The sequence below is a fragment of the Cicer arietinum genome, chromosome 2 (genome assembly GCF_000331145.2).
Source record: "Cicer arietinum cultivar CDC Frontier isolate Library 1 chromosome 2, Cicar.CDCFrontier_v2.0, whole genome shotgun sequence".
Classification (NCBI taxonomy): Eukaryota; Viridiplantae; Streptophyta; class Magnoliopsida; order Fabales; family Fabaceae; genus Cicer; species Cicer arietinum.
The window spans coordinates 33,072,718-33,078,472 of record NC_021161.2 but is presented as its reverse complement, the minus strand read 5'-3'; the positions used below and the strand labels follow the sequence as shown (position 1 = coordinate 33,078,472).

The following is a 5,755-nucleotide window of genomic DNA, read 5'->3' as shown; positions in this document are numbered from 1 at the left end:
ACTATCGATTATTATTTGATGTCATCAATCTAAAAAATGGCAAACCTTGTATGAATTTTTTATGACTATTGAAGAAAAACATTGGTTAAACACTACTTTGAAGACCTTGACTATGTTATCCCATATATATACAAGAGAAAAGGTCAACAATAAAAATATTATCAAGTTTCCCCATGATCGTTAATGGTATTTAATTTGATCCTAAAACATTGATCATATTGATGTGCCTCAATATTTTGAATTTCAATAAATGCATTTTGTATTTTTTTCTTTTCCATCCTCACCCATTTTATATTTCACAATCTCTTACCAAACATTATTCTTCTTTCTCTTCTTTAAACCATATACCAAACATATTTGGAAGTATTCCATTCATAAATAAGTTTGCTAAAATCTCATACATAATTTCAATCATGCTATAAATTACACTGAATGTGAGAACGATATAAATAAATCCACTATCTGGATGGACTCTGATATGTTGGGGCATGAAATTAACGTCACGTTAATCCCCTTAGACAAGTTGTTTTATCTTAATCATAGTCTAAATATGTTTTGAATATTCAATCACGTTGGGAATTTGAAGTTTGTGCCCTGGATATTCTAGCCGCCTACAAATCGAAAATAAAGATGTTGAACATATATAAGGCTTGACTGTAGCTACTTTATCTTCAATATTCAAAGTAAGTCACGATGAAGAACAGTCACTCACAAGAATAAAATTCACGACTATCAAATGTATAAGAAAAGTATATGGAAAATTCTTGTGCCAAACATTACCTCGTAACTGTAGAATACCCTTCATGAGTATCAACCTATAATTGGGGCACCCCTTTGTTTCTTATTATATAGAATAAAGGCAGTGCGACCCACTCGAACTAAAACCCCCTTATCAAGAGTAACGAACTGTGTTGACCGATTGAATTCAATTCAAGACAAATGTTGACTGCCTCATGTCAAGGAAAAAAGATCTTAAAAGAAGAACATATGAACTTCGGAGCTTCAAAAGAAAGAATTAGCATTCAAGAATATTTCACATATCTAAAAGGACTGGCAAGATAAATGAACTCCCAACTATATGAGCCCCCAATACCATAAAAAATACATTCAAGTATGGCTCTGATCCACACCAATATGGATCAAGAAGACTTATCACTACTTGCACACATTGATGCTTCAAAAAGTATTACATCTAAATGAAGACCCGCTAGGTTGAAAACCCGAAAGGGCGACCTAGGCAAAAATTAGGGTGCAAAATCATAATAATAATAATAAATACCCGCTAGGTTGAAAATCTGAAAGGGCGACCTAGGCAAAAATTAGGGTACAAAACAAGAAAGAAAAAAAGCCCGTTAGGTTGAAAACCCGAAAGGGCAATCTAAGCAAAAATTAAGGCCACAAAAGAATATAGAATGATAGAAGATCACTTGTTTGTGAATCTAAAAAAAGGATGATCAAAGAATATAACTTACATACACACATCAAAGTCGAAGCTGAACATATTCTGAAAGATTGTGAATATAGATTGGAGCAAATCATATCTTCCAAAGTAGGTTAATAACATGATTGAAATTGTGGCATGAGTTATTAGCACACTTATTTTATGAAAAACTACTAACAAATTGGGTCATTTACCCATTAGATCACCTTATCTTCTTTTTTTTCTATGAATCTTTTTTTTTTTGTACCATAGATTTTCTCATTAAATATCATTGTCTGAACCTTCCTTCACTACTTTCTTGTGTTATAAATCTTTTCTTTTTCTTCTTAAAAATTCATTTTTATGATAATCATATGTGGGGGCATATATTATGTGAATGTCAAGAGGTCAAAACTAGTATGATGTCTTTATAGGTAAGGTAGGGACAATTAAAGAATAAGTTGATGATGTAAGAAAAAATCTCTTTAAAGATCAAAAGGACAATCACCACCATTTATTTGAAGTGGTGTGCATTTTTCATCCATGAATCAAGGATCATGTCCGTAAAGAGGTGAAAGAAATTAAAAAAATTGAAAAAAATTTGATTAAAAAAAAAGATGAAAATGAAGGAAAATGTTCATTCATTAAATGCATTCATGACATTTTATATTTAGTGGTTAAATTTAAATTTGAGACACTAACCCACACCATATTATTTAAGAGACGGGATATTGACCCACATCCTCTGATTTAAGAGCAGGGATGACTGACCCTCATCCTCTGTTTTAAGAGCTTGGTTGACTAGCCTTCAACATTTGATTTAAGAGCTAGGCCGCCCCCACAAAATTTTAGTTGATATATTTGTTGATGAATTTTGAGTCCCATAGGAAGCTATTACATAAAATACTAAATGAAGTCCACATCACTCAACATATCACTTGTGACAAATGTGGAGGCATCGTAAATAACATTACTACTAACAGTCACCTAACCTTCATAGATGGCGAATTGCCCGCAAAGAAAGAGGCCATAACAAAGCGTTGCACATTTCAGTAATGTGCCTCAATCATATGATATCAAGAGTCCTTGTTAAAGATTTCGACGGGAGTCGTAGAGAAATGATGGGATAAATTGAACTCCCAATTCAAATAGGCCCGGTCAATTTTGAAACCATGTTTCATTTGATGGATATTGTACCCGCCTATAGCTGCTTATTGAGGAGACCATGGATCGATTCTATCGATGTGTTGCCATCAACTCTACATCAAAAGCTAAAGTATATGGTATATGACCAACTGATAACTGTGTCAGAAGACGAAGATTCGTTGGTGAGTGAGTTTTCCACCACACCGTACGTTGATATGATAGAGTAAGCTCTGGAGATCGCCTTCCAAACACAAGAAATTTGTGGACACTGTTTACGTTGAGACGACAACATATAACCACATCTATCAAACACAACTATTATGGTGGTCAGATTCATGTTAAGTAGAGGGCATCATCCATGACACAATTTGGGGAATAATGAAGAACAACTCAAAGGACTGATAAAACTTCATGAGAATAGAGATAAATAGGGTTTAGATTACGAATCAACCAAAGTTGACAAGTAAAGATTGGCCAAACAAAAAAAAAAGAAAAAAAAGGAAAGATAAACAAGATTCATATTGCAGTAGCTAGAGATGATCTTTCCATCGGTGATGCTAATTGGGTTCGTCCATACGATGCAAAAACAAAAATTAAGAATTGGGAGACAACCAAGTTGCCTATAGTATTCAACGCAATTCCCATTTTTGAGAATAATTCATTCGCATATGATTGTACTAAAATTATGCCACATAACTTTCACCATCTTACTAACCAGGCAATAAAAGATAATGAAGAAGCTTATGAATTTCCCCTAGAATCGTTAAAATTGGCAACAACAAAAAAAAGAAGGCAAGACATTATGTCCCATAAGGAATCAATAAAAGTGATTAATCGAAGGAAATAAGAAAATAGAAAGGAAATTAAAGTCAACACTATCTTAAAGTAAGAAGTATATCATGAACTAATCAAAATTCTACACAAATAGAAATATATTTTTGCCTCATCATATCAGGATATGTATTGATTGAATACTAGCATAGTGGAACATAAATTTCCCTTAAAACCCAGTTTTTCTTCGGTCAAAAAAGAATTAAGGAGAATAAAGCCCGATATGTCATTAAAAATCAGGGAAAAAGTAAAAATAATTTGAAATTGGGTTCCTTACTGTGGCAAATTATCCCCAATGGATAGCCAATATTGTACTGGTGCTGGAAAAGGATGGCAAAGTTCGAATGTGTGTCGACTATAGGGACCTTAACAAAGCCAATCCTAAAGATGATTTCTCGTTACCTCACATCTATATTTTGGATGATATATGGCTCACCATTCACTTTTTCTCCTTTACGGATGGTTGCTCAGGATATAATCAAATCAAGATGGCAGTCGAAGATATGAAGAAGAAAAAAAACAACTTTCATCACCCCTAAGGGAACATTGTGTTAGAAGGTAAAGAATGTTGGGACAACCTACCAAAGAGTTGTGGTAACTGTATTCCATGACATGATACATAAAGAGATAGGAGTTTATGTAGATGACATGATTGTTAAGTCACAAACAAAAGAAAAACATGTGATTGATATAAAGAAACTCTTTGAAAGATTCCGAAAGTTCAAGCTAAAACTTAACCCCTTCAAATGCACTTTAGACGTATGGTTGGATAAATTGTTAGAATTTTTGGTTAGTCAGAAAAAAATAGAGGTCGACCCATATAAAGTTTGAGCCATTTTGGAAATATCTCCGCAAAGTACACAGAGAGAGATTCACGGTTTTCTTGGGCGACTAAATATCAAATGGTTGTGTAGAACGAAGATTGTAACATAAAAACATAAAAATAAAAATAAAAGTTATTCAGAAAATGGTTGTAACTTACAAAGATTGGCATGAGATATTGTCGTTTGCACTACACGAGTATCGTACCTCGATATGCACTTCAACTGGGGCAACCCCTTTTTGCCTAGTATATGGCATGGAGGTTGTGCTGCCCATTGAAGTAGAAATCCCCTTTGCTAAGAGTATTAATGAAAGTCAAACTAGAGGAATTAGAATGGATACACACCTGTTTTGATCAATTGAATTTAATTGAAGAAAAAAAAGGTTGACAACCTTATGCCATGGACAATTATATCAGAAAAGACTGAAAAGAGCGTACGAGAAGGAGACTTGATGATAAAATGATCTTACCAATTCAAAAGGATTATCGTGGAAAATGGACCCCTAACTATGAGGACCCATACGTCGTGAAAAAAGCTTTCTCAGGTAGGGCATTGATCCTCACGAATATGGATAGAAAAATTTTGTCCTCCCTGTTAACTCAGACGTCGTAAAAAGTATCATTTTAGATAATGAGTACCCACTAAGTTCAAAACCTGAAAGGGCAACTTGGGAGAAGAAGAAAAAAAAAAGAATATATATTCAAAAGGACATGATCAATAAAAATGGATCGAACTATAACACGAGAATAAAAGTTGTTTACAATACAAAGCAGACAACAACAATAATTCTTCTTAAAAAAAAAGAGAAAGAAAGAAAAATAAAAAAGAGAAGAGGACGAAAGAGAGATCAAAGATATCAAGTCCAAAAAAAAAATTGTAAATGTTTTTTTTTTTTTCTCATTCATGATTTGAATGATCGTGTCCAATAAAAATATTAATAGAAACCGACATATTCATTCATTCATAACATTTTGTAAATTTAAAGCCGAGAAAACGACCCGCATGTTGAAGTCGGGACAACGACTCGCACCCGAAGCCGAGAAAACGACCCGCATGTTGAAGTCGGGAAAACGACTAGCACCCCGAAGCCGAGAAAACGACCCGCATGTTGAAGCCGGGAAAACGACTCGCACCCCTAAGCTGAGAAAACGACCCGCGTGTTGAAGCCGGGAAACGACACGCACCCCGAAGCCTAGAAAACGATTCGCGTGTTGAAGCCGGGAAAATGACTCGCACCAGAAGCCGAGAAAACAACATGCGTGTTGAAGCCGGGAAAACAACTCGCACCTGAATCCGAGAAAACGACCCGCATGTTGAAGCCGGGAAAACGACTCGCACCCTGAAGCCGAGAAAACGACCCGCATGTTGAAGTCGGAAAAAAGACTCGCACTTGAAGCCGAGAAAATGACCCGCATGTTGAAGCCGGGAAAACGATTCGCACTCGAAGACGAGAAAATGATCCGCATCTTGAAGTCGGTAAAATGACTCGCATTCTTCTAAAAAATCATTTTTCGGACAAAATTATAGTTGTAAT

The 5,755-nt window shown here is 35.0% G+C and overlaps 1 long non-coding RNA gene across 2 annotated transcripts; it reads right to left on the bottom strand.

The window, feature by feature from the left end:
• Positions 1-435: 435 nt before the first annotated feature.
• On the bottom strand, positions 436-1,795 carry LOC113787150 (uncharacterized). Of its 2 annotated transcripts, XR_003473455.2 has the most exons (3): positions 1,473-1,795; positions 781-946; positions 436-611 (listed from the first exon to the last, which is right to left on the bottom strand). It is a non-coding gene; the product is annotated as an uncharacterized lncRNA (long non-coding RNA). The 2 variants fall into 2 exon arrangements; XR_003473454.2 differs by having other exon boundaries at positions 781-1,795.
• Positions 1,796-5,755: the final 3,960 nt, after the last annotated feature.